Raw genomic sequence first — 21382 nt, forward strand, 5'->3', positions numbered from 1 at the left:
TAGTGGGTACAAAGATGGTAAAAGTCATTGGGCGCAAGTTACTTCTTGGATGCAAAAGAGGTTTTATTTCTTTTAACGGTCCTTATATATTTTGCAAGGGAAAGAGGGTTATGGCCAAGACACCCTTAAATCGGTTGTATACCCGCAATAATTTTTATTTATTTTTACACCTGCAAGGCAAAAGGCATAATGAGCTAGTATGCACCGCATACTAGCTCATTATGAAATACTTACTTTGGAACGAGGTGTAGAGAACTTACCTGGTCCACGCCGAGCGAGATGTCATCTTGCCTCAGTGTGTCTTCCGGGTATCGCCGCTCCAGCGCTGTAATTGGCTGGAACGGCGATGTCGTCGCGCATGCGCGCGGGAGACTTCATTCCGGCAAGGTCCGGCGGCTGCCAGCCCTTTAGCCGAGGATCCCCGCTGCGAATGCGCCCCTGCAATCAGCGGCGCATTGCGAGGGGAATATCTCCTAATCCGTACAGGTTTAGGAGATATTTATACCTACAGGTAAGCCTTATTATAGGCTTACCTGTAAGTATAAGTTGTAGTAAAGAGTTTACTACCACTTTAAGTAGTTGCAATTTCCAAAGGCAGACTTCAACTTCAATAGGAGGACAGCCGTACAGGGAAAGGCCCCAGCAAGGTGCCACTTGTGCACATGCAGGTTTGCTGTCCCCTATGGCTAAAGTACTTGACAGTTCCTAAGGCTTTTGCGGTGGTATCTCCCTCAAGTGCCACCCATGCTTCCTCATGGGTCCCTAACTTGGCACTTCAGATACCTTCAAGGTTCACCCCTGCTGACCGGCTTGGTCCCTAGCTTGACACACAAGGCTGCTCTGCAAGCATCTCCTCCGCTGGTTAGGTCCCTGACTTGATCAACGCCTGAAATTTTCCGATTCTCCACCATGCCCGTTTGAGAATACTGCTCTGGTACTTGCTTCAGTTACTCACTGTGGTACCTTGTAAAGGCAGTTGGTCCCTTAGTGGCGACAGCTTCCCTTCTACGTCTGACCACGACATGTTCTCCGGCCGACGAAACCGTCACTTTTCGTTTGACTGCAACCCTGAGCTGCCCTCTTATTTCTGGATAGACCCTCACACAGCCTGGCAGCCAGTTCCCCTCTGGATAAGCCTAATCTCGGGTCTAACGACACACGTCCACCCAGACGGCAGTCCAGGTGACACAGAACAGAGATCACCCGACTCCACCCAAATATATAGGCTCTCCCAGCAGGCCAAGGGATTCAAGAAAACCCCTGCCCATTGGCTGAGATACTGCATATACCCATAACTTGACCTTGAGTTGTCCTTCTCATATCTAGTACCACTAAGTGCCCGGCCAATTAGTGGTAGAAAAGTACAACGAGGCCAAACATGGGTAGAAATTAATGGATCTCTAACAAATAAACAACGGTAGCTACCCCCGACAAGGCATTTGGTGAGGAGCCCCCTGACTAAACCCCGGGGCGCTATAGTTGTTTGCTCCATTGAGCAGTGTTGCTTATCCTACAGTTTTCTGCTGTAGAGGTAGGGATATAAAGGTTTACTTGAAGTCAGATGCCCCTGAAAGTCCCTTTATGCTCTTTATCTTTCTGCTGACAGGTGGTGGGGTTTTTTTTTATTTTTAGAGGTACCTGTGTGAAGAAACAGATTCACATAACACCCCAGCTGTGTGTACTTGCCATCTCTAAATTCGCCTTCCAGTTTGTTCAGCCACTGGGTTCTTTGAGAAATACCTGGTACTTCTGGGTATGGGTAACATGTGACTTGCTCTTCTTCCTGTAACATGACCACACTAGTGTGATTGGCCACTTGGGTAACCCTGTGGGGGTGGCAAGAGACTACTTGCAGTATGCCTGTCAGCGTGCACACAGGTCTTCCTCTATTCACTTCTGGCAGCCTAATGAAGCCATAGGAAAACAAAAGGAAGTGTGTGCAGCTTTGGCCTGCTTGGGGTAGACACAGCTTTAATAGATGGAAAGAAAATGACTCAAGTTCCGCTTTAATGAACATTACAGAGAACACAGTATTCTTCACTTTGTGATCAAATGAAGATATTAATAATTAATCGAAAGGATCTATTAAATAGCAGATTGATCAGAAGCAATGAATTCTACCACGGTTTTTGGGTTGTGATTATTGTTCAATTCGATTGGTCCCATTGAATGATCCATTGTATGATCACACTGGTTACGTGTATGGCCACCATAACTTGCATTATCAACATTTTGTCTGGTTAACTGCAGCTCTACTTGATAGTGTAGCTATGCTGATCTGACTTTGCATATGGGAGATGTTCTGCAGTGTCTGCTATAATAAAGATGCACAATAGTTACTATTAAGTTACACGGTGACAGAGTGTAAAAAATCGTGACCATGGACTTTAAATATTGCTTGGTAAGTTTTTTTTGCTTTTGACATTTTATGTTATTAAATCTTTTTCCTATAGACCTTCATGTTAATTAGTAGATGCTTGCAGTTGTCAGTAACGACAAATATTTTTAAAGCTTTTAGTAAGTGCTAATGCATGGAACAAAGGAAAATTTCCCATTGCTGCCGCACCCCAGAGCAGAGGCAACCATCCTAGGACCTGAACTGTATTGGTCCTTTTTAAAAGGAGCAGCTGTCTGTCTTGGCTGATCACATTACGTGTCTGTGAAATAGGTGACAGTCTGTTTGCCTTTGGGAATTAGAGATTAAGGTGGGGGGGGGGGGGGGGGGTTGGGCTATGAAAGGTCAAAGGTTCAGCCTTTTGTGTTTCCAGAAAGTACAGTACCCTGTTGTGTACATTCAAATTCTTCTCCCAAATGTATTTTATCAAGTATAGTACAAGTTAATTTCACTGTGTCATTTGGCGTTGATGTACGTGGTCAAGGGCCAGCAAGGCTGCAGGGTTCATAAGTGGTCATGGATGGATAGAAGTTCAGCAGGGTCCAGCCGACTTTCGATTCTTGTATGAGCGGGCTGGTTGTACACATGCTGAGCTATCGATTTTGACTTGTGTATAACCAGCCTGTTAAGTTTTCCCCGAATGATTAGTGGCACTGGCAACACTGATCAGTGTGTTCTGACAGCAGGAAAGGCTCCCCGCTGTCAGAATACAATAACTCAGTGGCGCTGATTTCCCCCCCATCCACACACTCTATATGGATGGAGGAAATTGGGTCGCCTTTTTGCAATCAACCCACTGAATGAACGAAAAAAAAGATAAATGTATGGCCTCCCTTTTAAGCTAGATACACACAATACAATTTTCTTAAGGTGTTTTTCCTTTAGTTTTACCAAAACCATATGATTTGAGGTCAAACGCTTCAATTTGTGTATGCAATCAGGCAGGCCCTTGCACTACATTGTTTTGGTAAATCTAAAGGGAGTCGAACAACAAAAGTTGTGTAGTGTATCCAGCTTTAAGCCTGGTGCACACTGTGTTTGTGTTTTTTTCTTTTTTTTTTCATTCAACCCAATGGACTGAAGAGCTCAGGAGGAGCTGCTGTACTAAGATCCAATGTTAGTACAGCGATCTCCCCTTCTGAGCTTTTTGTTTTCTGTCAGGGGGATGGCCCCCTGCCAGAACACGCCTGTCAGTGCTCTCAGCCATGAGCTGACTTTTTTTCAGTCATGCCTCTTCGACATAAGCTGGTCGAATGATCGCTTTCTGTCGAACTGGCTGCCCTACACACGGAATGAATGTCTGCCAGTTTTAATTGAACCATTTGCCCCATATGTACTAGGCTTAACTTGGGTGGTTCCAGACCTGTACTATAAAGACAGATTGACCAAATCTGCAGCAGAGGACCAGGACGGCCAATATCCATAGTGAGGATCAATGCGCATTTGGCTTTAAAGTTTAATTTCCACCTTTTTTAAGCCAAATTTGAGAAACCTCTGCTCTGTCTGTTGTGTTTCCATTCGTACAGCCTGTGTGTGTGTCATCCTCCATGAGCTACTGAACCTCTTCTTCTCGACCCCCCTTCCCCGCCTATTTTTAATTATTTAATCCCCCCCCCCTTCTCGCATTTGGAATGACCTGTGCGCAATTACGGTCATGTGCACTGATCTATGCATGCTATAAAACCCAAAGTTCCAATCCATCTTGGGAGTAAGCAAGAGAGGGTGGCTATGTTCCTTCACACAGTGGGACCATGGAGGACAAACCTAGCCATCCTATTTTGAGTAAAGAATCTATGCTCTAATAGAATTATTTTTTAAACCAGGGTTTAGTGTCTAAGCTCAGAGTTTTATATAATCTAGAACAGCCTTTCTTAACCTTTTTACCATGGAGGTACCCTCGAAATGACTACAGCTCATGGTACATTTAGCATGATGATTAGTAGGAAGAATGCCCCTTACATATAGCTGCAAAGATCATTGGTGTCAGTGATTACTTATCTGAGGGGTAGAAATTGCTAATTGTGCAAAGAACCCCAACAACTTTTGGAGAAACCCTAGAATTCCACAGAACCTTGGATGAAAGAGACTGGTCTATAACCATTGACGGCTGGTGCTCAAATTTTTTTGGGGGGCACAAACGAAAAAAAAAAGATTGCAGCCTCACTGTGCCATGCCATCAAACGCAGCCACTGTGCCATGCAATCAAACGCAGCCACTGTGCCATGCCATCAAACGCAGCCAATGTGCCTTGTAAAATGCACACAACCCCCCCCCCCCCCCCCCGCCCGGCACTTACCTTTCTGGGGCCAGCCATAATGCTTCCACCGTCCCTCGATGACGCTTCAGCCAATCGGGTTACCCGTAACCAGAATCGGTGAACCTGATTGGCTGAGACGCCTGTCGGTGTTAGCCAGGGAACGCACCCCCCCGTGTGACCCCTGGATAACTATTTGGAAGCCGATTACAGCCTATCGGAGCCGTAGGCACTTCCAAAGCCAACAAGCTGCCGTTACTCAGATGGCCGACGTTCACCAGGGGGCCGACCATCTGAATAGTGGGCGGCAGCGACAATACATTCATGCAATGCATGAATCTATGTATTGTTGAAGTGGCGGTGCAGGAGAGGGAGGGGGCGGCACTCCTGCGCCCTCTATGGATGCACCGCCACTGTCTATAACATTATTATTTGCCAGTAGGTTTTTCTAGCTTGCATAAGATATGAAAACTGGCTGGTGTCTGCCAGACCTTTCAAGCAGCGAATTGCTGGGTCAACATAAAAAGTTCCCGTACTGAATTAAGGAGGATGCCAAAAACTTTTATTTACTGAATACAACCCTTTTGTACCTTACTTTTTAGGTGTATCTACTAGAAATACCAGATTGGTTAGTAGATCAACTGTTAAAGGGAAACAAGCACGTTATTGCCGTATTTATCTGGAGGTTTTTTTTTTTTTTTTTCGTGTACCGTTTCTGTATTAAATTGAGAGATTGGTAGATTAAAATCAAGAAGGGATGCTCCTTTTATTTAACTCCACTTTGTTTTCCCTGTATGATAATGATAATAATACAATTTTTAGAAGTAATTAATAAAAAGAAACTTGGGTAGCTTCTGAACAACTGTTAAGATAAATCATTGGCTACTAAGAGAGTGCATTGTTTTAAGTGATGTGGCTAACTAATAGACTTACATTGTAAGTAGTATTTGTATTAAATATGGCTTGTCCCCATGTGCACAGATTGTTACAAACAAAGCTCTTATATATATTTTTTTTTTCAACACGTTGTAGCATTATATGCCTAACACTGATCTATTTTACATGTATATTTAAGAATGAAAGTGAATGTGAACCATTAGCTTGTAAAACACATTCTGTTCTTTATGCGTCATCACATTTGTTTTCAGCTGCACAAACAAATACACTAATCTGGGTGAATGGCATGGTGTGTGTCATGGCCCCTTCAGGACAGGCAAGCTGTGTTCCCAACACAGTTAGAAAACTGACCACGCTAGAATGAATATGTGTTAATGTCTAGAGTGGTCAGTTTTAAAATTAAAAAGCTAAGGTACTGGCCGAAACGCCAGGTATTTTACACAAAGGAAACGACACAAAGTCCCCCTCCTGGATTAGCTCTTTTAATAGACATTGCACGTCCCGGCATTGAACAGTGTGCTCTCTATTAATGGAGCCAGTCCAGGAGGCTAGACTTTGTGTGAGTGAGAGCACCGGGCAATTCAAATCAAAGCTGTCAAAGCGGGCATATGTGTTCTTTGTGATAAACCGGCCTGCTCTAGTCTTCCTTTCCTCTTAGGCCTCGTACACACCATGTCCGCTGCCGGATTTCTGTCTGATGGTTGTACACACCATCAGACAGAAATCCGCGCAGAGCCGAGTGATACAGTCGGCGGCTATAGTCACGGCTGTATCACGGGAGTGCGCCTGCAAGAGCTTTTAACCATGCAGGCTCGCTCGCATGAAGGTGGAAAGCTCTTGTGGGGGGGGGGGGGGGAGCCGAGGCAGCCGCAGAGAGACCCCAGAAGACGTGGATCGTGGCCACTGCGTGAAAAACGATATATTTTTACTTTTAGTGATGCTTTAAGGCACCAGTAGTTGCATTAAATAATAATTACATTTTCATTAAACACAAATCATAAACTGTCAATACAGGCTATTTTAACATTGTGTTCATGCTCACTCATCCTCCAGAGCATTTATTTTCTGCAGACTGCAAAAAAAAAAACACAAAAAAAAAGATTAATCATGCTGTTCATTGTCCTTCACTCCTTGTCCGTGTGTCCACGCTGCAGCCTGAAATTGTGTAGACCAGCTGTTAAAATCTAATGAGCATTCTCTAGTTTCAGTTCCCTTCTAAGCTGTTCATTTGCTCCTTTATTATCTGTGCAGCCAATGTTGGTATAGGAGTCGCACGTGTTGGCGTATACACAGTGGTAAATGACACTCCCTTCCCTCCCTTTTCATATTGCTAAACATTATGGGGGTGGAATGTAAGCTGGTTGTTATTAGAGGCTTCACCTCCCTGATGGTAACAGCACATAGACACAGGCTGGAGGGGTGTGACCTAGCCTGTGATTGGCAGAACCTCCTTACAGTGGGAACAAAGTGAAAGCTGTTGTTAGCCAACCTAAACTCTACCTATACCTAGTTATTGCAAAATAAATACCAGCATATAACACGCACCCCAATTTTAAGAGGAAAGTTTCAGGAAAAAAACATATTTTTGAAATAAACAACTTTGAAGCAAAGTCCTCCAATGCAGCACAAATAAAGTCCTCAATGCCTTTTTGAACTAATATCATTTGCAGTCTCACCATCTCCCACACCAGCAGCCTGAATCAGGAAATCACTGAGCCATCATCTACTCGGCTCTCATGTTACTTACACACACACACACACACACACACACACAGTCCCGCCTCCGCCATCGGCATTGGACCAGCTACTGTGATAGGCAGAACACTGGTCCAATGGCGGAGGCGGGACTGTGTGTGTGTGTGTGTGTGTGTGTGTGTGTATAAAGTGAAAGCAGAGGAGCCTAACGGAGAGGAGATGACAGCTCTGAGGTACGCTATCAGCGTATAACGCACACCCCTGCTTTATCCCCGATATTCAGGGGAAAAAAGTGTGTGTTATACGCCGATGAATACGGTAAATAATTGCTTTTAAAATATAGATTAGTATGAAGCTTAAAGCGGTGGTTCACCCTGCTGAACAACATTTCAGCATAAAATTCGGCATCGTAGCGCGAGCTACAGTATGCCGGTCTTACATTTTTTATCCCCGTACTCACTGTTTAATCGTACATAGACGATTCCGTCTGCCGCGGGGAATGGGCGTGCCTATGGAGAGGGAGGATGATTGACGGCCGACTCTGGCACGTCACGCTCCCCGAAGACAGCCGGAGTAGGTCTCGGCTCTTCACGGCGCCTGCGCACAGGCTATGCGCAGGCGCCGTGAAGAGCCAAGCCTATTTCGGCTATTTCCGGAGAAGCGTGGCGCGCCAGAGCCGGCCGTCAATCACTTTCCGTCTGGATTGGAACGTTAATTCTCTGAAGCCCCTTCTTTTTTTGGGGTGTCATGTGACTGGCACAGCACCAGTCAACATTGTGCAGGCATATATTTATACATCAGCATGTACTGTAAACTCCTCTGTCAGACCTTTCCTAAGGACAGGAAACACCTGAGAATTGTCATCCCAGATAGGATAACTTGCCAATATAAATGATGGCAGTGTTGAATTGTAAGTCTGTTAACTTGCTGCACATTTTCACTGGCAAGTTGTGCACTTGAAGTTCTAGTTGACGCTTTCCCAATTTGTAGCAAATTTGCATGGCAAGTCTCTAGCAAGAGCAAAGTTGCAATGGCGAGTCTACAGCAGGAGCTCTGCAAATCTACAGCATGAAAATTCAACTACAGTGACCCCTGTGGTGGGATGACTATTGCACAACATAGCGAACCAGAACTTGCAGAAGGTTTGCAAAGAAAGTTGATCTGGAGTCATGCAATGTGGACTTGCTGCAATTGTGCAACAAACTTGTGAATGTCAAGTCATTTTTTTGGTAGAAACAAAAAATAAAAATAAATTGGCATTAATTACTATTACAATCTTTCTTTTACATGGTAATGTAGATATGGATTTGATTCTATCCCCTATCATATGACGATATAATCCCGTTTCACAATTTAAAGTGGCATTTTTCTTTGGTTCATAAGATTTTACATTTTGTCATGACTAATCCTGGGCAGCTAGTTTTGGTTTGAAACATTCAAAAATTCGGAAGGCCATCTGTCCTGCTTTTTGCTAATTCTCTTAAAGATGAGCTCCAGGCTCCTGCAGAAAAAATTAGATATGGGGCTCAGGTAAGTAATAGGGAGTGCAGGGCAGGGGGGGGGGGGGAGGAGAGAGGGTGTTTGCACACAAAAGGCTTTTTATCTTCATGCATTAAGATAAACTTCTGCCTTTACAACCCCTTTAGGTCAGCAGTTACAAATACTGTAGCTGCTGCTGACTTTTAATATTGGGACATTTTACCTGTGTAGGATTTCAGCAGCGTCTTCACCCGAGCTGATTTTTCAGTCGGCTATCGAGTGATGCCGCTGCCATCTCCACTAAGGGAAATCGGCAGCGAAGCCTTGTGCCTTAATTTGTAGCCGGTTCCCTACTGCTAATGCGTGAATCGTGCTGCGCTCTGAGTAGGCTGGCTGCAGGGGGAGGGGGGCCAAAATGTCAAACAGGTACCCCCCCCCTCCAAATGTACCAAATGTGGCTGGGGGGGGAGGGAGATGAGCGAAGCTTTCCCTTTTGGGTGAAGCTCCTCTTTAAGCTGGCCATACATGGTTTGTTTTTGTATTTTTCGTTCAGCCCGGGACAGAAAAACTGAACTGCTTTGCCCATGTACACATTCAAGGTGTATAGAATACATAGATAGTGCTGCAGCTACTGATTGAGCAGCATTTACCCAACAGGGCAGTTAAATAAAAGTCGATCGGTAGAATGAACTGCAGTTGCAACACCTTGATCCAAATTTGGCTATGCAACCGGATGAATTCCATTCCCTCTATGGCCACCTGTAGTTGCCCCTTTTTTATTGTAATCTAACAATGGCTTCTTAACCTTCCTTGTTAACCACTTCAGCCCCGGACCATATTGCTGGTCAATTACCGGGCCACTTTTTGCGATTCGGCACTGCGTCGCTTTAACTGACAATTGCGCAGTCATGCCACGTGGCTCCCAAACAAAATTGGCGTCCTTTTTTCCCCACAAAGCTTTCTTTTGATGGTATTTGATCACCTCTGCGGTTTTTATTTTTTTGCGCTATAAACAAAAACAGCGACAATTTTGAAAAAAAATGAATATTTACTTTTTGCTGTAATAAATATCCCCAAAAATATATAAAAAAACGATTTTATTTCCTCAGTTTAGGCCGATACGTATTCTTCTACATATTTTTCGTAAAAAAAAAAATCGCAATAAGCGCTTGATTGGTTTGTGCAAAAGTTATAGCACGCGCCCCTATTGGCTGATTCGCGAGATGACGTAGATCTACGTGATCTCGCGCAGGCGAGCCGACCTGCCACCGTATAACTGCGGCGGCTGGTCGGCAAGTAGTTCATCTTGGATTCAAATGAAAAGGGCAGCCTGAAGCAGCAACTTCCCGAAAAAACTCCCAATAATTTACTTTAGACGAGTTTGCAAAGTGAATGTTATGCTGGGTATCCACTACTAGATTTTTATTTTATTTTTTTGTGTTGCAGGGGATTTTGACCGGCTCTCTAAAGAACCGGTTTACATATCTCCGCTGTGGCTTCTGTGTGAATTTGCACAGGAGCCCTGTGCATCTTTTGGTCCATTTCGGGTGCAAATTCAGGCTAAAATCGAACCTGAAACAGTGAACGGGGACCCACCGGGCCCCTGCTGTGAGCCGCAAGCCAAGATAGTGTCAACCTAGTCTTATTTTTTGTGTGTGCTTTTCATTCAAGAAGTTTACCTTCATTTCAGAATCGTTGAAAGCAAGCAAAGTTTTGAACTACTATTGCCTTACCTTTTTTATAAAGTCATCAAAAGTACTGAGAATTTTTGTAAGAATCTCTGAAGTTCAAACAAACTTTTGTTTGAAAATTTGTTACCCCTGGTTCACATCTATGCGGTTTCTGATGGCTGAGCTTGCCCAGGATTTGAATGTGCTACTGTATCTTGTCAAATCGCAGGGAAAATGTTCCTTGAACTTTTTCCAAAACGGCCATGGGAAAACCGCATAGTGCATATCCCAGTACTGGAACCTGCTCTGCGGTTTTTGTGTGCGTAGAGGTGCTATTGGAATTAATGGTACCCCCCCAAATTACACTTTGCTACAATGTAAAGAAGTGAGTGTACAGCTTGTATAACAGTGTAAATTTGCTGTCCCCTCAAAATAACTCATCACACCATTAATGTCTAAACCGCTGGCAACAAAAGTGAGTACACCTCTAAGTAAAAATGTCAAATTTGTACCCAATTAACCATTTTCCCTTCCCAGTGTCATGTGACTTATTAGTGTTACAAGGTCTCAGGTGTGAATGGGTAGCAGGTGGGTTAAATTTGGTGGTATCGCTCTCTCATACTGGTCACTGGAAGTTCAACATGGCACCTCATGGCGAAGAACTCTCTTAGGCTCTGAAAAAGAGTTGTTGCTTTACATAAAGATGGCCTAGGCTATAAGAAGATTGCTAATACCCTGAAACAAAGCTGCAGCATGGTGGCCAAGACCATACCGCGGGTTAACAGGACAGGTTCTACTCGGAACAGGCCTTGCCATGGTCGATCAAAGAAGTTGAGTGCAAATGCTCAGCGTCATATCCAGAATTTGTTTTTGGGGAAATGGACGTATGAGTGCTGCCAGCATTTCTGCAGAGGTTGAAGGGTCGGGGGGTCAGCCTGTCAGATTTCAGACTATACACAACACACTTTATCAAATTGGTCTGCATGGCTGTCGTCCCAGAAGGAAGCCTCTTCTAAAGATGATGCACAAGAAAGCCTGCAAACAGTTTGCTGAAGACAAGCAGACTAAGGACATGGATTACGTCCTGTGGTGTGTGTGTAGTGGCAACCGGGTGAGGAGTACAAAGACAAGTGTGTGTGTTGTCTACAGTCAAGCATGGTGCTGGTAGTGTTATGGTCTAGGGCTGCATGAGTGCTGCTGGCGCCGGGGAGCTACAGTTCATTGAGGGAACCATGAATGCCAACATGTACTGTGACTGGAATGCTAGTCATGTTGCTTTTTCAGATGCTCCTAAACGGCTGTTACAACTGACACATTTTCTTTCTTTTATAGGTCTGGATTTCTGCTAATTGGACCGGTAATATAACCAATAACGGTAAGTAATTTTCAAAACTTTTATGCAAATTCGTTACCATATGCCAGCATTCCATGTGTGTTGGGCGGGGACATTTCATGCCCCTCCCTTCACATTTAATACTGAAGCAGAGCATGATCCCCTCCCTTCGGAGACTGGGCCGCAGGGCAGCATTTCAACAGAACGACCCTAAACGCACCTCCAAGACAACCACTGCCTTGCTAAAGAATTTGCGGGTAAAGGTGATGAACTGACCAAGCATGTTTAGAGACCTAAGCCCCTTTTGCACATCTCTGGGTCATCCTCTAACAGAAGGTGGAGGAGCGCAAGGTCTCTTAACATCCACCAGCTCTGTGATGTTGTCATGGAGGAGTGGAAGAAGACTCCAGTGGCAATTTGTGAAGCTCTGGTTAACTCCATACCCAAGAGGGTTAAGGCAGTGCTAGGAAAATAATGGTCACAGAAGATTTTGACACTATGGGCCCAATTTTGGACATTTTTTACTTAGGGGTGTACTCAATTTTCTTGCCAGCGTTTTAGACATTAATGGCTGTTGAGTTGTTTTGAGGGGCAGCAAATTTACACTCACTACTTTACATTGTAGCATAGTGTAATTTCTTCAGTGTTGTCACATGAAAAGATATAAATTCAAATATTTTCAAAAATGTGAGGGGTGTACTGACTGACTGCCATTTCTTGAGACTTTAAATTGCCAGGACACAGTACAAATCCCCTTCCACAAATAACCCATCTTTGGAAAGTTTGCAGTCTGAGGCATTTAGTAAGAGGCATAGAAAGTCATTTGAAGTTGTGTGTGTTGGTTGGTTGTAGTTTTTTTTTTTTTTTTGTTCCTTGCATACTGTCACCACTGCAGTACAGCATGATCGTATGACTGGTATGGAGGTAATCCGGTACGATATATGGACTGTTGATAGAATGTTTAATAAATATATATAATTACACTTTTTCTTTTATTATTAATGAAGGACAGATGTGGACAGAGCAATGACCTGTTATAAAAATGGCAGAGTTAGAAGTAGATCTGTTGTCCATAGCAACCACAGGTGTATGGGGTCTTCTATGCTTCTATGACTATTGTACACTCCTGCACATTGGTGCATTAGAAAAAGGTCCTTCTTGTTTAACGCTTGTAGCAAACTGCTACATCTTTTAATGAAAATGTGTATTTAAAAAGCATCACAAAACTCGCTGCAACTTTAATTCAAACATGAGATATACGCGTCTTAATTTCCCTGAATTAGAATCTGCAATTATGTTTTGTTTGGGCCAAATTGTAATGCTGTTTTTGTTTGCCAAAGGTTTTTCTAATGTTTGTTTCGGATTCTGCAAGTGACTGTATTTCCTGGACTGCTGCTGAGGAAAATGACATTCCTTTTATACTTGATGTGCTAATTGGATTAAAAACAGTAAGCCAGAATTTCCACATCTTTGTGTTACACGGTCTTCCTCACTGACTTTTGTTAAACATTCCTGGTCAGTTCTAGTTCAACCTGGTGTGGTGGTTTTGCATAAGTAATGAGGATTAGGGGCTGGGATTGCTTCGTGCCTTTTGAGTTCTGTCTTTGTTTTCAAGCTACAAGACCTGCTGAGATAAACACAATCTTCTCTGGACTTACTATTTTCTAGACTGGAGAGCTATGGTAACATCCCCCCCATTGCATCTGCTTGGTTACTAAGGCAACAGGTTCTTAAGAACCTGATATCGTCATTGCAAATGTTTTGGCTCTACTTGTAGGTACTCGCTTTTGAGATAATTATTTGTAGGCTATAGTACATTTTATACGCTGTGTCCCTGAACTATAGTTGGTTCTCCAGCTTAGTTTAGGCTGGTTATGACTGACTCGGCTTTCTGCCCTAGTATGTCAAATGTCTTACTTTTTTGTTTTTGAAACCATTTTCTTACTAATAGTTGTCCCATGATTGTTTTTTTTTAGGACAGGCTAGCTATCGTGAACAATGCATCCGACCTTGGTGCTACACTTTACAAAGGGATGTCTTTCTAACATACAGTATATTCCTCCTAGATTAAAGCCCTGTGTGATTTAATGTACATTGCCCAACGCATGTTCATTGCCATTGTTCACTATAGGGCTCATTCACACTCGTGCACTGTATTACCCATATATCATTGGAAAAAATACTTCAGGTCATTTTTGGCACATCAATATATGCTTTTGGTCATATAGGCTTCAATAGCGGTGCTAGACCGCTCCAAAAGTTTTGCTAGCAGCATCTTTGGAGCGGTGTGTTTACCGCTCCTTCCCATTGAAAGCAATGGGAAACCGCGGTAATACGCCAGTGGTATTAACCCTTTTTCAGCCACTAGCGGGGGGTTAAATCTGCACCGCTAGCGGCCGAATACCGCTGCAATTCCAATGGTATAGCGCCGCTATACCGTCGGTGCACCTCCCGCCCCAGTTTGAAAGGGGGCCTTACTAGTAAACCACCATTTACCACTTTGTATAATGTCAAGACCTGCACATTTGCTTTGCTTCAATGCTCGTGGTGCTCCAGTAGGATGCATTAAGGTGAAAAAATGCAAGGGTTTACAACCCCTTTAAAAGCGCCTCTGCCAAGGCGCTTTGCAGGTGCTGGCCATTAACAGCGCCTCAAAGAAGTGGCTTGCAGGACTTTATTTGACGACCTGCAGTCGCAGCGCCCGAGTGTGAAAGCACGCTGACTCTAAGGGACAGTTCACACCAGACGCAGTTCCGTTTGCTTTTTTTCTGCACAAAATGCACGCACAGTGTTTTCCATGTATTCCAATGGCTCTAGTTCACACCATGCAGTCAGTTTCTGCACCAGAAGCTGACCGCATAGTGTGAACTAAAGCCATTGGAATACATGGAAAACCCTGTGCATGCATTTTTAGTGCAGACAAAAGGCACACGAAACTGTACGGAACTGCGTCTGGTGTGAACTGGCCGTAAAGCCCAGTACACACTATAAGAAAATCGGACGGACGATCATCTGTGTTTTTCTCTGTGTCACAGCAGGTTCGAATTTGAGGATGGTACTAAGTTTACAAAAATTCTCTAAGCTTTTTTTTTTGTTATTGTTGTGTTATGGTTTCTGATCATGTGTTTTTTCTCATACAAAATCAGTACACATTAAATGAAAATTGGTGGTTCTGTTCACATACGAGAAATTTTTGAGTTTGTCCCATTTTCAATTTGGAATGGCTGAATCGGACATCGAAAGTTGTGTACACGCTATATGAAAAACAAGTTATCGTGCCTTGTATGGAATTTTTTATTTGGATTTTCTAATGGTGTGTACCCCACTTAATGCCTAACCCTTCTATCATCCAAATCCTAAAATTAAGCCCGAACCACAAAAATAAATTCTTCAGGTAAACCTGTCGCATTGGCTTTACCCATGGCAAAATAAAAGGTTCGCCTTTACCGAAGTTTTCACCACAGAGCAACTTTGCAAATAATTTTTAGGACTTTGGAGAACTCTTATTAAAACCAGTCAATTTTATTTCAATAAATTAGTGGTTGGTAGGTGTAATGCAACCCATACAGTGGTAATCAGAATGCCACCCTTACAGAGAGCTAAAATTAAAATTGGTATGATGCTGCTGACTTTGCAAAGGGACATGACCCTGGAACAATGCAGGCATCAGTTAGGTCAATCAACTACCACTCAAAGAATCCCTAGCAACATCTGGAGGAACTGTAGGATTCTACAGAACCCTGATTTGAGAATGGCTGGTCTATACCTTCCAACCCCACTTCCCCCTTTTTTTTGTTTTTTCTTGTAAAATATTTGGTACCTCCAGGTAAGTAGGGGGTGTTATTTGACACTGTCCCCTTCCTCTTAGTGATTGTTGACCTACTAGTGGATAGCCAAAGCTTATTAGTCTCTCTCTCCTGCTCAGATCTGCCAGGCCCAACATTTCTAGGCTGAGAACCACTGAAATATGGTGCCCTGCTCCCTTTGAGGCTCTCCTTACATAATGCTGACCCAAATAGTTATTTGTATTTTTATGTCCTGAAAAACATCTTGCTCTTTTCCCCAGAATCTCTTCAATTGCTGTTCAACCACAAACGAAAGCGACTACACTGGGAAAAAATGTGATTCAGTTCATGGAAATATATTTAGAGACGACTTTTTTTTTTTTTTTGCTAGTCGGTTATTGGTACAAAGTATAGTCAGAAATCACAGTTCTTATCAATCGACTTTGTTGCTCTTTGAAGCCTTGGCTAGGATACTGCAGCTTCACTCATTCAGAGCTCACCTGGCATGCACTCCATTCAGAGCTCACCTGGCATGCACTCCATTCAGAGTTTACCTGGCATGCACTCCATTCAGAGTTTACCTGGCATGCACTCCATTCAGAGTTTACCTGGCATGCACTCCATTCAGAGCTCACCTGGCATGCACTCCATTCAGAGCTCACCTGGCATGCACTCCATTCAGAGCTCACCTGGCATGCACTCCATTCAGAGCTCACCTGGCATGCACTTAAATCAGGGCTCACCTGGCATGCACTCTATTCAGAGCTCACCCGGCATGCACTCCATTCGGGGCTCACCTGGCATGCACTCCATTCAGGGCTCACCTGGCATGCACTTAATTCAGAGCTCACCTGGCATGCACTCTATTCAGGGCTCACCTAGCATGCACTCTATTCAGAGCTCACCCGGCATGCACTCCATTCGGGGCTCATCTGGCATGCACTCCATTCGGGGCTCATCTGGCATGCACTCCATTCGGGGCTCATCTGGCATGCACTCCATTCGGGGCTCATCTGGCATGCACTCCATTCGGGGCTCATCTGGCATGCACTCCATTCGGGGCTCACCTGGCATGCACTCCATTCGGGGCTCACCTGGCATGCACTCCATTCGGGGCTCACCTGGCATGCACTCCATTCGGGGCTCACCTGGCATGCACTCCATTCGGGGCTCACCTGGCATGCACTCCATTCGGGGCTCACCTGGCATGCACTCCATTCGGGGCTCACCTGGCATGCACTCCATTCAGGGCTCACCTGGCATGCACTCAGGTACACAGTGTATAGACTTGTCCACAGCTATTGTGTGGGCTGAACATATTATTTCGTAATACATTCATCTTTCACTGTGCAGGGCTAAATATGTTGGTGTGCTTGGCTCCGCAACAAGCTTACATTTTTTTTTTTTTTTTGCTGCTTTGTAAAAAATGAAACCTTTTTAGTAGGTGTAACGCCCTCACATTTCATGCTATTCTTGTAGTCAAAGTGATAAACGTAGAGTTATATATGTGTATAGATAGAGCAAGCGACCTATACAGTACACAACTTGATAAAAAAATGTAATTTTTGTTTTCTACTTTACATTTCACAGAAACTGACTTATTTGTGTGTGTGTGTGTGTGTGTGTGTGTGTTTTTTTTTTCCAGTGCAGTTGAGCTTGCCTTGACAGAAGGCAATGGCAGGTCTAGGTGGCTTTTTCGGTCATTTCTTTCCTTTTGGCAAGGAGGATAATTGAAGTGTGTGAATAAAGATGGTAAAATTGCTAGCTAGCAGTAAATATCTGTCATGGTGATTTAGCATTATCAAGTTCTATCGGGATATTTTCATATGTATTTTTAAAAGGGTGACCCCACTGTTGGAGTATTTGTAAAGGACGGGCGAGGGGTTTCCCACTGTTGGGCTATTTGTAAAGGAGGGTGGGGATTTCTTGGGGTAAAAATGTTGGTTTCCTTTGTTGTAAACTATATAAAATTCAATAAATTGTATGTGATTTAAAAATAAATGTAGGCACTTTACAAAGAATCTAAAAAGCTACCGCCAAAATTAGAACCGCAAACTAGTAGGAATTTGTCTACAAATTCCTTCAGGGAAATTTAATTTCTCAGTGCATAGCAACAAAACCAGTCATATAAAACAAATCTGGTCTAAATATTCATTTGAAGGAAATTTTCCATCTGTATTGTAGGCTGATTGACGCTAACTTAAAAAGTTTAATTATGAAGTCCAGAGAAACCATGAAATGTACATATATGAAATACAAATTTGGGAACGGTTTTACTTGGCAATAGCTTTATATTAATCCTGTTCCAGTTTTGAGAATTATACAACTCAACTACCCAGTACAATAATCTCTGGCCAGGCAAAAGCATACTTTCCAACTTTCTGCTGTAAGAAAAACGGTGTGCACCTTCTAGTACCTATGTATATGAATATAAAGGTTAAATGTAAAGCAATCCATATAGAAGCTCATTAAAGGTCTATAAATTGACAAAAAATACAAGGTCATTAATGGGTTCCGCCCATAGTGTTGGTTATACCCAGAAAAGTTTTTATATATATTTTTTTTTTTTCCCCAGCTTTAATTTTCTTTTTAACTGTAGGTTGTGTTTATGTTGAACAGTGTAGCTCAATGCACATGGTATGAACGAACCCTTATGGATTGATCTTTGCAGGTGGTAGCATTTGAGTTTTTGTGCTTGTGGTACTTTTGCTATTTGTTGCCAACATTTATATATATATATATATATATATAAAAAAAATTTGGTACAATTTTTTCTAGTCTATATTACTATGTGATGTCCTTGGTGAAGAAAAGCTTTGTATTTTTTTTTTTCTTACTATTTACGGCTTTCTGCCTCACACCCTGCCATTTTATACATGTTTTTTCTTTTTAAATTGTTTGCAGTCTTTTTTTCCACAAGAGGGGGGGGGGGGGTTTAAAAGATTGATTCTGGGATTGTTTAATATCTTTCTAGTGTCAAGCCAGGCTGCACTTGGCATCACAGGTACAGCATGTTCCAGTGTGATAAGAGGTGAAGAGATCATATACAAGTGGACTTTATTTTTTAGCTGACGTATCGGGCAGGATAATTCATCCTTTTTTCTCCTTCTTTTTTTTTTCATATTTTATGGCAGACAGTGAAAATATAAAGTACATTGTACAAAATGTACCTCTCTTTAGATAAGGGTTGCGTTTTCTTTATAAGCCTGTATCGTAAGAGAACAACATGAGCTGAAGTACAAATTAATCATTTTAAGCATAACTTGGCTGTGTCAGTAGGATAGATGGAGTCATTCTTGCCTCAATATGCTGCTAAAATTATTTTTGGAAAGGAACACTCCTGTGTGGGATGGACAGTTTCATTCATAGGGTATTGCAACACTTTAGAGCTTAAAATATAGAGGGTGTGTTTTTTTGTTTTTTTTACCTGTGATAAAGAATGTTTCACATCATGCAAGCAGCTTGATCCTGTAGATGTCCTATTTTTGGGGCCGCCCAGTCCTCTTCCTATGAACTACTGGCACTGTGGGGGTTAAAGGATTTGGGATCTAGCCGGAGCTGCTGTTAAAGTTCTTGATGAGGATCTGCCCTATTCTCATCCACTAAAAAAATCTTCTTGTTCTTCTTTCTTTTTTGTTTTTTTCTGCCTGTAACATGAACATTGGGGTAGAGAATCCTGAAAAGACTGTCCCCCACTTACAGATAGTGTTATAGGCCGTGAAATCAAAACTTTCACAGTGGAGGAGAGGGGGTGGGTCCTCGTTTGGAATATGGCAGCTCGGCCAAGAGCCTAAAGTTGTTGACTTCATGTAGTACAGAGAGCCAGGAAGAGGACCAACATCCCTTCAGTAAAGATTTCACAACCTAGGACATATTTCATTATAGGGAAGTAATGTGATTAAAGCTGTAAACAAAAAATAAATAACTGTAGGCTCTAAAATTATATGTAAACCTTTAACAACTTTTCTTATTTGATCCCTTTTTGCTCTGTTGAATAGAACAATGAAAATGCATCTGTTGTACAAAAACTAGCTGTTGATCATGTCAGAAATTCTGAGTTGTCCTGTGTTATCTCAAGAAGTTGAATTGGTCCTACTTTGTTCTAATTTTGAAGTGCAAAATACTTTAAAGACTTTACACTTAATATTCCTGATATGTGCCTGCTGTACCATGTACTTGTATGAGAAAGTATCCTGTTCTTTGTATGGTTTTCTTTGTGGGAAATTCCTGATGTTCCTACTAGTCCCCTTGCTTCCCTATTAAAAACTGACTATGCTAAGCAGGAGAGCACACTGTGGTCAGTTCTCTAGTAGGGACGAGCTTCGTGTTCGAGTCAAACTCACGTCCTGGACAACGTGTTGCTGAGGCTTCAGTCACAGAAGGAGCAGTGGAGAAGGTGGCCGTCTGAGCGATGCGTTCAGACAATTTTTTTTAGTCCGCAGCCCCAAGGTATGACCGGTTCCAGCAACCATCGCCAGCGTCTGTTTTACATGGTGCAGGAATACCTAGGGGCAAGATCAGACTTAGACACCTTTCCCACCGAAAATCCTCTGGCTTACTGGGTCTTGAGGGTGGATCACTGGCCAGAGCTTGCACAGTATGCAATTGAACTACTGGCTTGTCCTGCAACCAGCATTCTTTCAGAACGCACATTCAGTGCTGCTGGAGACTTTGTAACCGATTCACAGGGTGCACCTCTCCACCGACTCAGTCGATCGACTGACCTTCATAAAAATAAATCAGGCTTGGATCACCACCAGCTACCAAGCACCTAATGCTGATGTAACGGAATAATTTTTTTTGACATGTAAGATCCTTCAAGACTGCCTATGCTGAGTGACTATCCTGTTATGCTGAGTGACTATCCTTTTCCTCCTCAATGATCATGCTGATAGCTTGTAAGAACATTTTTGGTTCTGGGCACCAGTGCCTAAGGCCCATTGTTTCTGCCCCTGTTTAACAGGGGCGTGTAATTACAATTTTTTGATGCAATACTTTGCAGGGGGCTCATTCCTGCGCTCCAACTAGAGTATCTGTGAGGGGTTGCAGTGTTGTGGCACCACCACCACCAACAAAGGACCATTTTTTTGCCCCTGTTCAACAGGGGCATGTAATTACAATTCTTGATCTAATATTTCACAGCAGGGCCCATTCCTGCGCCCACCAAGAGTAACTTGGTGGCAACACCAACACCTAGGGCCCAAATTTATGCAGAGTATATATGGCAGGCCCCTACTTTCAAACATCCAACTTACAAATGACTCCTATTTGCAAACGGAAGGAGACAACGGGAAGTGAGAGGAAATCTACCCCTAGGAAGGCAAATTCTCTTCTGTAAAAGGTGTCTCCTGTCCACTGATGCTTAATCAACAATCCTTGTTTCACTAAAAAACCCAAATTTTCAAAAAATCATTTGTCATTGGGACAGAAAGTGAATTGCAATATTCTGAACAGATGCACACAGACAGCAAAACAAATGTTACAGGGGTGATAACCCTTCTCTGTTTTCAGAAAAGCTTAAAAATAGATTTTATGGCTGGAGCCATGTAGCAGTTCACAAACAGATTCTACTTAACAACAAACCTACAGTCCCTGTCTTGTTTGCACCGCCTATATACTGCTGTTCAAAGTATATAGGACCAAAGGGGCTTGTAATGACCTGGGGGGGAGTTGGGGGAAACCCATGCTATTTTTCTCAATGATTTTCATCCATATTGCAGGGACCAGACATTACATTAAAGCCACAAGCAGTTTTAAATTACTTTTTTCTTATAGTAATCTCATTTTGTGCAGGGACAGAACTAAACACGTGCCACTTCACAGGAATACTATAGACACCCAGCAGGTACGATATTTAAAGGAATTTTTTATTTA

General features: G+C 42.9%; 1 protein-coding gene across 2 annotated transcripts in view; it reads left to right on the top strand.

Annotated features, from left to right (window-relative positions):
* GREB1L (GREB1 like retinoic acid receptor coactivator) overlaps positions 1-21382 on the top strand; it is a 161394-nt gene that overhangs the window by 16595 nt on the left and 123417 nt on the right. For both annotated transcript variants that reach the window (XM_040354049.1, XM_040354050.1), the window contains exon 2: positions 11723-11765. The gene's annotated coding sequence lies outside the window, so the exon portion shown is untranslated. The remainder of the gene's footprint in view (positions 1-11722; positions 11766-21382) is intronic.

This window comes from Rana temporaria, chromosome 5 (genome assembly GCF_905171775.1).
Source record: "Rana temporaria chromosome 5, aRanTem1.1, whole genome shotgun sequence".
Taxonomy (NCBI): domain Eukaryota; kingdom Metazoa; phylum Chordata; class Amphibia; order Anura; family Ranidae; genus Rana; species Rana temporaria.